This window comes from Nicotiana tabacum, chromosome 3 (genome assembly GCF_000715075.1).
Source record: "Nicotiana tabacum cultivar K326 chromosome 3, ASM71507v2, whole genome shotgun sequence".
Taxonomy (NCBI): domain Eukaryota; kingdom Viridiplantae; phylum Streptophyta; class Magnoliopsida; order Solanales; family Solanaceae; genus Nicotiana; species Nicotiana tabacum.
Genome location: NC_134082.1, coordinates 175,286,932 through 175,303,846, shown reverse-complemented (window position 1 = coordinate 175,303,846; position 16,915 = coordinate 175,286,932). Strand labels below are relative to the sequence as shown.

The 16,915-nt window shown below is 38.4% G+C and overlaps 1 long non-coding RNA gene across 1 annotated transcript; it reads right to left on the bottom strand.

Moving 5' to 3' along the window:
* Positions 1-3,035: 3,035 nt before the first annotated feature.
* LOC142179549 (uncharacterized) lies at positions 3,036-8,497 on the bottom strand. The gene is made up of 3 exons (XR_012708031.1): positions 7,876-8,497; positions 3,756-5,025; positions 3,036-3,655 (listed from the first exon to the last, which is right to left on the bottom strand). It is a non-coding gene; the product is annotated as an uncharacterized LOC142179549 (long non-coding RNA).
* Positions 8,498-16,915: the final 8,418 nt, after the last annotated feature.

Below are 16,915 nucleotides of genomic sequence, written 5' to 3'. Positions count from 1 at the left end.
GCTCCTAATAGTGCAAGGGATGGTGGAAGTGCCCGGATATTCCAACATCGGAGCCATTGAGTGCACAATAGCACTCACTTGATGAGTCACATTGATGGTTTCACAATTCATTATCTTTTCTTGGTTACCAAATATTTTATGAAAAAATGCATATCCCGGCAACGACACATTATTTGACAAACTCTTAATCATATAAATAAACTTTTTGAATTGGTTTTCATTGTTTTGCATTGAAAGCCTTTGAGGGCATGGAGGATGAGGCCTTGGCATTGGTGCCTTAGACTTGGGCACTACCGGTTTTGGCATGTCAATCACGTGTTCCCTAGACGGGTTCACTCTTCTTGCTTCTCCTCCACACTTTCATCTATATCAATTCTCACTTCTTCATTATCTTGAACCACATTGCTTGGGATTTCATCCTCTTGAACCACAACATCTTCATCCACAATCCTTCTTTGATTTGAGGTGGTTGCATCTCCACCTTTTCCACTAGTAGTCACAACCATAGCATGTCCGATGGAAATATTATTCCCACCCTTCGAGTTCACCACCATATCACTAGGTAGTGCCCCCTTAGGATGGGTGTTCGAAGCTTGTGATATTTGGCATAATTGAACCTCCAAATTCCGAGTAGAAGTGTTATGCGAGGCTATTTGAGCATCGTAGTCGGCATTCTTTTCCATCAGCTGTTTAAACATATTTTCAATTCTACCCATCTCATTGGAAGAGAGCTCGGGCATTGAGAAGGATATGGAGGTGTATTGCTTGGTTGTTGGAACATCGGGGGCCTTTGAAAACCCGACCCCCGGTTGTTGTTGTTGTTCCACCCTCCTTGGTTATTTCCTCCCCAATTGCTTTGATTGTTGCCACCCCAATTGCCTTGATTTGCTTGATTGTTCCAATTTCCTTGATTAGGATTGCCACCACTCCAATTGCCTTTGGTGGCCTTGGTTATTCCAATTGCCTTGGTTTCCTTGTGACCTCCATTGTTGTTGATTTTATCCTTGAGCATTATTTCTTTGACCTTGATAATTGTTAACATATTGAACTTTTTCGTCTTGCTCATTGAATGAATCACCTTGATCATAACCACTATCATCTTGCATAAATTGTTCCGGACAACTTTGCATTTGGTAACCTTGTTGCCATCTTTTATTTAACATTATATTTACACCTTCCATTGCATGCACTTGTTTCGGCCCTTGAACTTGTTGAAGCTAAGCTTTGGCCAATTGGTTCATGGTAGTTGTCAACTCAGCAATAGCTTGCCCATGATCATGTAGCTCCTTGTGTAGATAAATAATAGTACGATCACCATGCAAAACATTGGCCCTACTTTGCCATGCCGAAGAGGTATCCGCCATCTCATCAAAAATTTCACAAGCTTCGGTATATGGCGTGTTCATGAAGTTCCCCCCGACGAGTTGGTTAACCACACATTGATTAGTTGTGTTGATCCCTATATAGAAGGTCTGTTGGATCATGGCCTCAGTCATATCATTGTTCTGGCACTCTTTAACCATGGTACGATATCTTTCCCAAATCTCATGCAATGGCTCATTGGGTTCTTGCTTGAAAGCAAGAATCTCATCCCGAAGCATTGCCATATGTCCCGGAGAGAAAATTTGGAAATGAACTTCTCTGCCAACTCATCCCAAATGTGAATGGAATGGTTGGGCAACCTCTCTAACCAGTCCAATGCCTTTCCTCGTAGAGAAAAGGGAAATAGTCTCAACCTCAGTGCGTCCTCAGAAATATTTGTTTGCTTACTCCCCCAACAAGTATCGACGAATCCCTTGAGATTCTTTTAGGAATTTTGATTTGGAGCCCCAGTGAAGAATCCCCATTGCTCAAGTAGTGTAAGCATCATGTTGGTGATTTGGAAGTTGCCCGCCCTAATGCGAGGCGGGACTATAGCACTTACATAACCCTCGTATGGTAATTGTCAGTGGGTTGCCTCTCTTAGTGGAGGTGGGGGAGGGGCAGCATATTATCGTGAGGCGGGCGGCCTCATCTATTAGCTTTAGGTTCAAGAGGAATCTCATCCATGGCATCATCGTCCACTTCCTCCCCTAATGGCACATTGACGATGGGCTTGTTGTTGAGAGCCATTTTCATACCTAAAATCAATTTAAACACAAAATTAGTGACTTGGAAGGAAAAGAAGACAAAACATACAAAAACCTAGATATATAGCTAAATCTGTTTAACTCCCCAGCAACAGCGCCAAAAATTGATCTCGCCCAAACTCACACCACAATTATAGGTAGTGAGGCGATCGAAGCAATAATAAAACCCAAGGCGAGTCGGGGTCAATTCCTCGGAGAGTTAAGAATGGGATTAGGTATACACCTAGTGTAATTGTATATGTGCCTCAATTTGTACTTTCACATTTTTGTTGGTTGTTTTTGTTTCTACTTTAACTAATGATTGCAAATAATAAACTAGAAGACAATATTTTTGGCTTTGGGTGTTTTTCAAATGGTAAAGGGTCTAGGGTCGTGACTTCCACCTAGGTGGCTACCTAACGGATTGTAAACTATAAGGCAATTTGATTAATCAGGATCATAATAAAGCAATCACACGCAACTATTCACTCTATACTTTTCGGTAGTTTGAGTAATTTTGCCCAATTTAGCTTTCTCAAGCCCAAATGGGTATTGCACAAATCAAGTGATATATGCTCAAGCCGGGTCTTACTATCTCTATATTTTACCCTTTAATTGGGGCTATCAGTTTCTTGAGTTCATCTTAATTCCTTGTTAGTCAAGCTTTTCTAAACTTAGTCTCTCTTTCTCAACTAAAGACTAGGTCAAATAGGCATGAATCAATGTTTGCAACCATTAATTCTAGAATTCAAGCATAAACAAGGCTAAATATCACTAACTCAATCATAAACAAGCCCTAAAATTAAATACACATTAAGTACCCATACTAGGGTTGAGCCACAACCTTAACTAAAGATTTAGCTACTCATGAAAATTAAAAAAATACAAGAAGAAATTAAGATAGAATGCATAATAATTGATTAAAAAAAGAAAATCTAATGTTGAGAAGTTAATCTAGTACAGGATTACTCTAAAATGTAAAGAAAACAGCTCAGTTGCACTTTTGAAAATAGAACTTAACCTAAAAATGATAAAAAATTCTATTTATACTAAGCTGAAAATATGTGACAAAAATACCCCTGCAAAGGTTGTGTGGCCGTATAATTCTAGTACGGTCCGCACAATGGGCTTCTGCGGCCGCACAATTATCGTGCGGTTCACAGTCTTTGGGAATTTGGGCTTGGAACTTTAGGCTTCTGCGATCCACAGAAAAGTAGGTGCAGCCGCACTTCTGATTATCCGGTCGCACAAAAGTGATACGGTCCGCACTCTTCTGCTTTTGGACTTAAAACATCTCTCTGATTCTTCAATCTTAAGGACCGCATAATAATGACTGCGGCTGCACTTTACCTCCTGCGGCCACACAATTTCGGTGCGGTCCGCACTCCTTGTGCTGGCCAAAATACTACTATCTGAATCTCCCTTCTGCGGCCGCACTAGAATTGTGCGGTCTGCACTGCTACTCGTTTTTCCCTATTTTGGTTCTTGTTCATTTTTGACTCCTTCATGAGTTGATTTTGACTTCTTTGGCTTGTTTCCCAATATCCCTGCAAGTAAGCACATTTCTTTAGTTTTCGGGAATACCTTTAAGCATTTTTGAGATAAAACACAAGTAAAAAAGAGCAAATAAGCGGTCAAAATCCCTACTTATCAGATATCTGATCTCGCTCTTCTTTCCTTGTGAATTTTTCATTATCAACAGGAGGCTCATTCTGAAAGCTATGATTATATGAGTCGGGGACCTAGTGGGCCAACTCTGGGGGGTAGTATTGGGTATCAAGAGGTTTGAATTGGTGCTCACTATGGATCTATGAAAGAAAAGTTATTGAGAAGTTGTGATAGTGGGGATAATGGATATGACAGAAAGGCAATTTTGGGAAATGTAGTGGGAGGACAAACAATGGAGCTACTAAGGAGGTTATGAAAGCTATGATAAGCGGGAAAATCTAAAGAATATGGCATATCATCTAACACTATGCCCGGAGCTTGGGTGGGGGTAGCATCTAGGAAGCTAGGTGGTGGCGGGGGTGGTGCCTTCCCATCATCCAAGCCTGATACATGTCCTTCATGTGTTGTCATAACATCTTTACCTCTTCAAACAACCCAGTTTCTCATTCCAACAATTGCTTTTGGGCACCAGTATCAACTAACTCAATTTCGTTGTCGTCTGCCATTGCCTTTTGACTTTATGTTGTAGGAAAGAGTTACAGTTTAAGAACCACAAACCAACCACCCTTCTGTTATAATGAAGATAACAAAGAGGAACAAAATGAAGTTATCACGTTAGCGTTAAGGCATTTAACATAAGATAATCTCACATTATGTGCAATGAACCTAGTCACAATTATCGGTACTAAAATAACTTCGAGGGTACGAAGGTCATATTGGCATCATCCCAAATTCACTCTTCTTGTCCCTTTTTCTCTTTATTTTCTCTATAACACTCTTTGGTTTGCTCATTTTCTTTCCTCTCTCTTTTCTTTCTGATTATCACTCTTTTCTTTTCTCTCACTTATCACATCCCACAACTTCATATCTTTTTTCTTTTAATTTTAAAAACGATTCGATCAAACCCTACGTAGGTTGCCTACGTATCATGTTCCACATGAATCAGACAAAGCGTAGTTATGGAAAAGTAATGGACCAAATAAACTAAAAACAAAAAATCTTTTTGGATTTTCCATTTATAACTTTTTTTTCAAATACAGAATCAAAAATATGATAACAAAAGACTCGACAAACTCAGCTAGACTATGATAGATTCTTAAACCACCTAAAAGACTCAGTACTACTGGATAGGACTAGAAAATAAAAGATAACATAAAATGTCTCCTTAAGCAGCTCCTGAATGCAGCGGTCCTGATTAGATGGTCATGGAGCGTCTGTCATGATCAAGCTCTGGAAAATGCATCCATACCTAAATGAGAAGAGTAAGACCAAACAGATTAGTGACTCAAGACACTATGTGAGACCATAATACTTCTTATAGGGCCATACAAGACATGAGTGAGACTATCTTTGCAAAATAACCTACGTGGCCTAAATGTTGCTAGAAAAGCAAAATCAACAAGGGTGACCACTAAGATATGGAAAATATCTCAAAAGGCCTATATAACCTCCAAACTCTCGGGAATCACGGTCTCTAAGATTACTTTGCACGAATGATCCTACTTTGCAGAAATGGCCTATGTAGAGAAAAAATGGCTACGCATGCAGATTTAACAAGAATGGACCTTAAATAGAGAGGACACCTTGTTGTGGACTTGAGACTCTAAGACATGGGTCATTGAACCACTTTTGAAAAAATGACCTTATTTTGCAAGAACGGTTGATGTGGCCAACATTGACTAGACATACAAATTCAATAGGACAGGCCTTAAAGTAAGGAGACATCTAACTGGGGGTTCAAAACTCTCTGAACACGGTTCAACAAACCACTTTACAAAATAGTCCTATTTCGCAAAAAGGCCAATGTGGCCAAAAGTGGCTAGATATGCACGATTTGGCTACGGCCCCTGAAGCCAATAATTTAAGACTCACTATGAAGACAGGACTCTATGTGAGTTGCCTACGTATCCCGCCCCGAAAGAAAAGAATTAGGTATGCGTAGTGTAGGAAGATTGGGTACGGGCGAGAATTTTAAAAAAATAATTGATTTGGAGAAAACATATTTTTTGTCTTTTTCTTTTCTTTTCTTTTTAAAAATGATGGGAAAGTGCAAAATCTTTTTGGATTTTTCATTTTCATTTGAAAAAAAAGTTGTGAGAGAAAAATATAATTGGGCCCTACTTGCTTCATTTTTACACTTCACCCTATTTTCTTTCTCATTTACCCTCAACCATCATTGGTCGGCCAAATAACTCATTTTGCCCTTGAAGAATGCAACATATAGCACATAGGGTGCATCAAGATGGTCTTTCATTTTTTGGGTACACCTGTCCTAGACGGACCCAACCCATGTGTTGAGTCCCTAAAGTCAAATCCACGTAATAAAAAAAAATATTCCTACTAGGGATCCGGTATGAGGCTATGTTATTCTAAGTTTAAAACTCTAGGGGTGTGTTCTAGACATGGCTTACCCAAGCAGACAACTCGAGCCGAGGTGGGGGCAATGTACCGGGAGCACGAAAGTCTACTCGGCCTAGTTGCTGATTCGGCCTCATTCTATTTGATACGACCTCTAACAGAAAAGTGGGACACACGTACGTGTGCACCATATTTCTAGAAAACTCAGAGGGGAGGCGTAAAAAGACAGTTTAGTACAGTTCAAATAATATCAAAGCGGTAAATGAGTGGCAATTAGCACATTAGGCCCACAAACACAATAATATCAACAAATAATAAAGTCAAGTACAAATTACATTACAAGCTCGAATTCTGAACCCTGAACCAAAGATTCTGAGTTCGTTCCTCAACAGAGTCGCCAAAGCTGTCACACCTCCTTTTTTCCGAGAGATAGGGAGTTTTTCCAATAAAAGTGATATTAATCGAAATATGATTATTTATTAAATTTAGAGTCGCCACTTGGAATGTTTATTATGGTGTCCCAAGTCAGCGATGTATTTTACATCCCAAATCGAGGAAATTGACTCTGTTTTAAAGTCTACAAACACAGAAGACCGGAGAAGGAATTCTGTTAACTCGGAGGAGGTGTGAGGCACTCCCGAGTTTCATGATTCTAGCACAGTCGCTTTAATAATTATACCTGACTTTACTAATTCTGGATATTTTATGTTATGGAAAAATTTATGCATTTTTGCCTTAGACCGCTTTTAATTTCTTGATTATTCGTGATTATGGAATTATCTTGAGACGAGTCACATATATTCATTTTGTTTGGTGTGCAAAGTTATGTCACACATACGTGTACACAACTAATAACACTTATTATTAATTTTAAGATTGTTTCGCCTAAGGTTGCGCAAACGCATTCCTTGGTTTTAATTTTGAAAATCATAACTATATCATACGAACGTGTATATCATCACGATAATTTATTTGTTAATATGCGCCTAAAGCATACTAGCGATTATTCATGATTTATTTCTTTCCTAAGTTTGAGATTACAAAAAAATAAATTCCAGCATTTAACTAAAAGTCCAAGGTGCGATGAAGCTTATTCCAGTCCAAATCTTATTCTTATCCCAGGCTTATACCAAATTTTCCAATGTCAGTGGCTCGTTTGGTCAGCCCAAATCATTTAACAACTAGCCTACACATTTCTTTCCAAGGTACTTCAATTTGCTGTTTTTCCTTTTTTGGATCTAATAAATGAAATAATATTTTTTTCTATTTCTACATATGATATCAGATTAATAAACTTTGCCATAAAACTCTTGAACAAATTTATGGTTAAACATTGTTGGAATTCGAACGAAACAGTGTGAATATTAGTTCCTAGTTAATAACATCTCAATTCGTACATTATATTAAACAACAAATTTACTCAAGGCCTTTGAGGTTTACAATAACGAATTACACGGATTATAATTTGACAATGAGGTTCTTCAAACACCCAATATCACTCACAGAATCAACTGAAGAACATACATTTTAATATTCTCACAGATGAGCCTTCACTTCCCCAAATTATTACTAGTCACGAAATCACAATTAGTTTAAGCATGATGGGTCAAATTTAAATCAATTGATTATCCAATTAAATGTATATATACCCAAACAACAACAGAAATAATAGATTCACAACATGTCAACCAATTTAAATCATCGATTGAAAAAGGTAAATGACAAATTTGTGGGTATGTACCTAAAGCCTTGAGTTCATTTGAGCAATAATCAGCAGCGAATAACAAAATTTCAGCCAATTTCTCTTGAACTTTTATTCAAAAATAAGCCTTTGAATACAACCCGAAGCAAAATCTATCACCGAACTCGAACCAAAAATGGAAACCTGCTCACGGCGAGGAACTCGAAGGGAGGACCTTTTCTCGTTTTCCTCACTATTTTTCAGAGCTCATGCTCTATTTTTTGTCCCTCCTCCATATGTGTGTGCATGTGTGTTTGAGAAAGATGATGAAAGTTCTTAGGGGAGTGAGATGGCTGGTCTGATCGAGAGGGATGATGAGAGAGTGGCTATTGTCTCTCAGTTCAGAGAAGAGAAACGATGGAGGGTCCTCTATTTCTGCTACTGTTCCTTTTCCTTAGATGTCCATTTTTTCTCCTCTTAGCTCCTCACTATTTTTTCCGTTCTCCCTTTCTTTGTTTTTGCTTGTTGCGGCTAAGTGATTTTTTGAGAATCAGATGGGTGGCTGATGGGTTTTAGAGAAGAGGGAACAATGCGGCTCAGAATTGTAAGAATCAGGTGAATTGACGCTATTAGGTTAGAGGATGAGGGGGATTCGGCTGCTGCTCTAGAGTCTTAGAGTTTTTTGAATGGGAAAGGTGATATTTTAATGTGAGGTCAAGGTCAAGTTTAGGTTGTTGGTGGGGTTATTGGGCTCCGAATTTGGGCCTTCTCTTGGAGCCTCTCAAACAAAAGATAGACAAGAAAAATTGTCCAATTCTTTCTTCTTCTTTTTTTCCAAAATAATAAAAATGCTAATTGATTTTAACTAAAATAAATATATATTAAAATAAAACTATATTATGTTTAAATATTTTTTGTATTTTTTAAAGATTATATAAAGGTAAAAATAGAAAAGATAGAATAAAATCATAAAAAACTTAAAACGATTTTACTACAAAATACTAATGAACTCAATAAAAATAAGAATATTTTTGTGTTTTGAAATTGTAATTTGAAGTAAAAATAGATTGATACTCCATACAAATTAAGGTTAAGTTAAATAAATATTTTAAACACTAAAAATATCTCAAAAATGTGACGGGTCAAAAATTACATGCTTATAATCTTCATCACCTCCTCGGCATTTGTGGGTAGAAGGATCTCTCCTCGAGTTGTCACGCTTACGAGGTTGAACCCGGCGAGGAGTTTGTGACCGGAATAATGCTTCCGGTAAGTTTGGCTTGCTCCAATACCCTCTATTGTATAATATTGGCCGAACTCTCTAGATCCATCAAAACATGTTTGATTTTAAAATCTAATACATTTAAAGAAATTACCAATGCATCATTGTGTGGAAGCAATAATCCGTCTGCGTCTTCCTCCGTGAAAGTGATGTCGTCTTTAGCGACTTCCCGGAGTCTCTTGTTGTAGGTTACCGATACATTCATCTTTTTGGCTGCCGAGAAGGTACCCCGTTAATCTCGTCGCCCCTCCCCCCCTTCCCCCCCCCCCAAAAAAAATCATGGTGATCACGCGGGGGATATTCTCCTACTTTTTAAGGCTCCGTGTTATCACGATTGTTACAATAATTTCTCTTGCATAGTTACTTAAGAATTCTCTGAGATGGCCATTTTTCAGTAGTGTCGCCATCTCTTCACACAGATGTCGACAGTCCCCAGCTTGGTGGTCGTTCGTCCCGTGGTATTCGCATCATAAATTAGGATCCCTCTGGCTAGGATCGGACCTCATCGACTTTGAAAACCGTGTTTTTTTAATGTTCCTCATAGCCGACACCAACTCTACTACATTGGCGTTGAAGTTGTATTCTGAAAGTTTGGGGTAGGAAGGATCTCGAGAACCTGATGTTTCCTTATCCTGTAACGATCTGTTGTTTTGGTCGCGATTAATTTTTCTTTCGATAGCGAACCTGTCTGCCGACCGAAAACCTCTACCACGTCCTTTAACCAGTTCATAGGGCAAAAATCGACCCCTCGAAGATCGTGTATCTGTATCGAAATCGTCTTTTGATTTCTCTTTATTCTTCTCCTGACCTTTAACCGTCGCTGGGAAGCCGAGCTGATCACCCTCAATCCTTATCTTTGACTCGTAGCGGTTGTAAACATCTGCCCAAGTCATCGCTTAGAACTAGAGCAAACTTTCCTTCAATTTTTGGGAAGCATAAGAACTTCTCATATTTGAACCCGTGGTGAATTCTTCTGCCACCCATTCATCCGGAACAGCCAGGAGCAACATCCTTTCCTTCTGAAATCGGGTTACAAATTCTTGCAGAAATTTGGACTCTCCCTGTGCAATTCTGAATATGTCGGCCTCCAGGCCTGCACCTTTCTGGCCCCGATATGGGCCTTAATGGAAGAATTCACGAGCATCTCAAAGGAATCTATGGAATGTTCGAGCAACAATGAATACCACGTTAAGGCTCCCCTAGTGAGGGTCTATTCGAATTTCATCAGCAACACTGATTCAATCTCTTAGGGAGATAAATCGTTCCCCTTCATCGTATTTCAGCACGTCGAGAATTTTAAACCGCTTCAGGATTAATTATGGTGCCACGCTCAGTTTGTACGGCAATTGATTGTATTTCTTTGAATTCGATCCTTTCAGGACTAGTGGTGTACCCGGGATTTGGTCCATACGGGCATTCGCTCTCCTCATAAATCGTATAAGTTCATTTTTGAAGGAATCACTCTCGTTGTTGTGACCGGATCCACTTCCCTGGCCCCATCGAAGTCAACCTCGCCCTTCAAAGTGTTTTTGTTGACCTTTTACTTTGTTTGATTTGCGGGAGTATCGGGAGGAACTGGACCTCGTCTGTTCGCATTATTGGAAGTACCCGATAACGCCTGCTTTAGTTATGTCATAACCTTATTTTGTCGTGCAAGGTGGCCTAGAATGACCTTTTGTTGCTCCGGCAGTACCCTTACCACTTTAACGACATGCTTCTCTTCAGCATCATCAAGATTCGCTTCCCGAACATGTCACAGGTGCTGCGTGCTGTAGATCGGTGTGGCATCGTTCCCCTCACTGCATGTATCACTGATTGAGTCTTCGTGCTGAGGCTGGTTTCGTTAGGCCTCAAGATTGTGTGTGTTGTTAACACCATTATCTACTATTTTCTATGTTTTTGCAAAGAACAAATAATCAAAACACGTTAGTAAAAGAGGCAAGGACCAACTTAATTACATGACTGTCTAGGCCCCATGGTGGGTGCCAAGCTATTTACCCGAAAAATGGTACAGTTGAATTTATGTGTGAAATAATTTGATCTTGAAATAATATTTGAATTACATAAATATGCAATACTTATACTTGAGATGGATACGAAATATAAAAAATAATAGTTCTGGGAGTAGGGCTTCCGGGCACAATATTAATGAAATCAAAAAGCAAAGTAAAAATAAATTAAGCTCTGATAGAGTATAGCGTATGTTTGCCAGAAAATTCGTGTCATTTACAATGATAATAGAGCTCACTATTTATAATTGCAACTAGGGAACAAGGTCCTAGGATCAAGCCCCTTTTTAATGTCAATTATGATGGTCATTGAAGAGTGTATAAGGGGGGCATGAATGCCATATTCTTTCACTACTAAAAATTCGGCAAAAACCAACCAAAGTTGGTCGGTTTTTCAAAATATTTTAATTTTAATTTTTTAGGAAAATCGACCAACTTTGGACTGTTATTTTTGTGCCAAAATACAATTAAAGAGTATAAATAAATAAAAAGACAATCTTAAAACAAAATGCACCAATGGTCTAGTGGTAGAATAGTATCCTACCACACTACATACCCCGGTTCGATTCTCATATGGTGAATCTTTTGATTACATAATTAAAATACCGACCAAAGTTGGTCGTTTTTTTTTCTTTGCAATATTTGTTTTTTTGAATTTAATTGACCAACCAACGTTGGTCGGTAAATTACCGACCAACTTTGGTTGGTATATTAAAACGACCATCAAAATACTGTCCAAGCGTATTTGGCCGCATTTTGGTCAGTAATTGGCCATAACCGGCCAAAGTTGGTCGGTTTTTTTGGTCAGTATTTACCGGATTTCTAGTAGTGTTTCGTAACGGGCAGTGTACTAGATGTTATAGAATATTCTTCATTAATTATTACCAGGCGGCATGAGTTTATTTCATCTTTATGAATATCATTCTTTCGAGTGACAGGCAAGATCGTCACCTTCGGTTTCAGCTATCTTCTATCTTCGACGCTACGTGTCACTTCCTCATGCGATAATTTAGTATAACATATTTTTACCCTATACACTACTCTTTTCTCAGATTTAATTATCATCTTTCTTCACTTCCTAAGCTGCACAAACCAAAAGGAATTAATATTATAAAGCATTTAAAAATTAAGAATAAATAAAAAGAGTGGCACAATAAAGTGCAAACATTAATGGGCATAGAGTTTATCTATTACTAAATGATGTATGAGCTGACAACTCGTTGTGAAATGTGAACAAAGTCTTGGCACAAGTAATTAACAATTTATAACTCAAGGATACAACTATAACATGCATATACATGTAGTTAAACATTTCAACTAAAATAGAAAAAAGTAAACAGTAAATGAATATGTCGGCACATTTGGGACAGTTTGCGAGGTTCATAACATCTTTGAAGTTGTCATTCTTTGTGGTGTTAATTAAAAGATCGATGTAGGATTTAAATTTTATGGATTCAAACTCATTATATTTTTAAGTTATGGGTTCAAATATATCTACTATTTCTTACTATTTTAGTAATTTTTTACATAAATTTGTAATTCGCGTTGAAACTAATGAGTTTATATGAACTCGATGCTTTCGTGTTAAAGCAAAAGCTATGTATGGGTAGTTTTTTCGGAAAAGGTGACTTAGAAATCCTAGGAAGTAGGAACTATTGATAAAAGAGAAATAGAGGAGACTTATCTTGGCGAAAAGTTTCGTTTTTCTTATCCTTTTCCTACTTTTGGTTCCTTGGCGATAAAATCATACTTCTATAGTTTTCCATTTCGTCTTGGCATTATAAGGATCTCTTATATATTATCCGTGGCATTAGCATTCACAAATATAGTTAACGCTGATATCCAAAACATTTACGCAAAATTGGAAAGGTGTCCGAGTTTCAGCACTTGATAACTCTAGAACCAACAAAACGGTAAGCTGACCTAATCAAGATGGCGACTGTAAACCCAAAATGGATAGTCCACTATTCTAAAATAGAAAGAAAAGATGGGGGACAAAAAGATAAAAAGGAATAAGATCGATGAAAAGCATTGAAAAGTATGAACTCTTTATGTTTCTGGACTGGACTGTGGACAGTATTTAGAAGTTAAAAGTAGCACGGTCTAGCCAGTTTTCGGACTGGTCATTCAAAAATAGTCAACGTTTGCCAAGTCATTGAAAAATAGCCATTATTTCGCTGTAACAGAGACCAGTCCAGCATAATATATTGGAGTTCGGTGCACTTGTGTATGAACTTCCAGCATATTATGCTGGACCGGTATACTTTGCTGGCTCCAGTATAATATACTGGAGACTGGAGCACCGATGCTCCAAACTCCAGTATAATATGCTGGACCGGTATATTATACTGGAACTCGAGTATATTAGACTGCAGTTTCAGTATAAACTCCAGTATATTATGCTGGAGTATTTTCCGGATTTTGAACAGTGTTTTCGTTCAGATTTATCTTTACATAAAAAGTGGCTAAATTTCGATTACTTTTGAAACTGGGACTATTTTTGAATGACCACTTGTAAATCTGGCTATTTTTTAATTTCTCCTTATTTAGAACGAGCCAATTTAATTTTCTTTGGACTAGGGCTGTGTACTTATTTCGATTATTGCAAACTTCAAGCCCAAGAATCTGAGGACCCATAACAAAATTCCTAAATTAGGTGGTGTGATAACCCAAAATGTCATCTTCTGTTTTAGAATTTGATTCCGCGTTTCAAGGCCTTAAAAACATCATTTTATCTCTCCTAGATTTGTGTGCACAGTTCGAGCGTATATCCGGAAAGCTTTTATATGAAAATTAAGGAAATAATAATTTTTCACCTAAAAAGTTAATTTTTATTGACCTCCGCCAACATTTTGAGTAAACAGATTCGAACCCGTGTTCTGACGGTCCCGGTGGGTCCGTAGTAAAATATGGACCTGGGCATATGCCCGGAATCGAATTCCGAGGTCCCTAGCCCGAGAAATGAATTATTGAAAAAAATTGAAAAGGCTTAAAATATAATAATTTAAAGAATTTAATCTTGTTGGTATCGAGCCCGCATTTTGGTTTCGGAGCCCGGTACAGGTCCGTTATGATATTTATACCTTATATGTGAAACTAGGTGAGAACTGGGACTGATTTGACGTGATTCGGACCTTTGGTTGAAAAGTTGGAAGTTTTAAAACTCTCTTGAAGATTTCATGCAATTTGGTGTTAAATTCGTAGTTGTAGGTATTATTTTGGCGATTTAATTGCCTGAGCAAGTTCATATGATGTGTTAAGACTTGTGTGCGTGTTTGGTTTGGAGCCCTGAGGGCTCGGGTGAGTTTCGGATAGGCTACGGGATGTCTAGACTTAGAAAAACAATCTGGTGTTGGATAGTTGCAAAGTTCCAGGTCTCGGATCTTGGAAGTGCGGCCGCAGAGGGAACTTCGTGGACCGTGGTAGAAGAATGCGGCTGCAGTGGGGACTTTGCGGACCGCGGTGCAGATTTCGCGGCTGCGCTTGGGATTTGTGGACCGCATAGTGAGGATCAGAGGGTATTATATAAGGGGATTTTTCATTCATTCTTCATTTTTTCAAACCGTAAAACATAAGAAGAGATTTTCCCAAACACTTTTTCCTCCCCAAATCATAAGTAAGTGATTCTTAACTCATTTCTTTCACTCTTTTACTTCTTTTTACAAGATTTTATCCTAGAATCTTGGGTTTTCATGGTGGAATTGGGGATTTTGGGTAGAACTTAAGAATTTCGAAACTTGGGGATTTAGATCTCAAATTGAGGTCAGATTCCAAAACCAATTGTATATTCGGGCTCGGGGGTGAAGGGGTTATCAGATTTTGGTCCGAATTTCGGGTTTGGACCAAGCGGCTCTGGTGTTGACTTTTTCAATAATGGCCTAAGTTGAATTCCTTGTTATCGTGGGTAGTTCCTAAGGCTTAAATTGAATCATTTCGTTGGTAATTTGCTAGATTTTATTGGTCGGAAGGCTTGTGTGAAAGGAAAGGCTGTGATTGAGCTTTGAGTGGCCGCGGAGGCGAGGTAAGTGTTGGGTCTAACTCTGGCTTGAAGAATTAGGTATTATTTGCCTATTTGCTATGCGTTTGATGTTAAGTACAACGTATAGGTAAGGTGTCAAGTACATATGCGTTGTTGTCGGGTCATCACATGCGAGTTAGTATTATTCTTGTAGCTGTTGTACTCTTTGATCATATATTTCATGTTTAGACTCGTTATTCCATGTGTTGAGCTACTCTTATCATGTTTTACAGAATTTAGTACTGATTGAGTATTGACTCAGAGTTGAGGCTGGTATTGTGGAATTAAATGTTGAAGTAAGACTGGTTCTTGATATTTCTATCTCCATATTATTATTGTTCATTGTTTTGGTGAGGGAGAGTATTAAAACACAAAGGGTGATGCCGTGCAATATTTCGTGAGTGAGTGATAATGCACGAAGGGTGATGCCGTGCCATATTCTGTGAGTGATAATGCACGAAGGGTGATGTCGTGCCATATTTTGTGAGTGATAATGCACGAAGGGTAATGCCGTGCCATGTTATGAGAGAGTTAATGCACGAAGGGTAATGCCGTGCCGTTTCTATTATTTCTTATGGTGAGGATGAGAGTAAAAGCACGAAGGGTGATGTCGTGCACTTGTTTTGCGATGTTTATTACTTTCATTGATGCAAGGCATGTTATTTACTACGTTTCTTTGCTATTACTATTTTCAAGATCTGATATTCCCCTCAGCATGTTTTCCCCCTTCCCATTATAATCTGCTTAGTTTCCATTTGTTATTATTTTCTCGTATATGATTTAACTGTACAGGTTTATGTTATTATCGTGTCCTAGACTCGTCACTACTTCGCCGAGGTTAGGCTCGGCACTTACCATTACATGGGGTCGGTTGTACTGATACTACACTCTGCACTTTCTGTGTAGATTTCGGTACTGGACCGTGTTGACCCGAGTTGAGGTGTTGCCTTCAGGCCTATAGGAGACCCAAGGTAGATCTGTCGGCGTTCGCAGACCTTGGAGTCCCCTTCCAGTTATCCCATTTTTCTGTTTCCTGGAGTCCCCTTCCAGTTATCCCAGTTTTCTGTTTCCTGGAGTCCCCTTCCAGTTATCCCAGTTTTCTGTTTTTACTTTAATTCAAAGACAGTTGTATTTTCGTTCAGCAGTATTTCACTCTTAGAAGTTCATGAATTGTGACATCAGTTTCTGGGTAGTCATATATAAGTATTTGGGTAATTGTAAACTTCTGCAATTTGTTAATTGGTGATGTTTTAAATTATTGCCATCTAGTGAATTGCTTAACAGGTTAACGTATTTAATTATTATATCTTGGCCCTTCAAGCAACTGAAAGGTTAGGTGTCATCACGATCCCGACGATGGAAAATCCGAATCAGTGACAGGTGCTTCATTCAATTCTTTCACCTTTTATAAACATTTTTGTTATCTTGTAAAATGATCTTTATGCATAAAACTTAATCCATCATTCACAATCACCCTCCGTTTAAGAAATCCACCTTTCATGCATGTACAAAGACATAGTAGTAATTAGTAACAAACAGCTAGAAAAATTGTTGTTGGGTCGAGTCCACCCATAAGGATGTTAATTAGCCCGTTAACCAATTAGCTAGTCCTCCTCCTAAAACCCTCGTACTAGCATATATAAGAACCACTATGGGTGTTGAAAAGGGATATTTTTCATGGCTAGGGTCAGATATTTGGATTTTTAGACTGCCGAAACAAGGAATTTCATCGTCTTGTGAGGATTTCCCAACGGCTAGTAATTTAAGTCGTGGTTGTTACAGACGATCTGC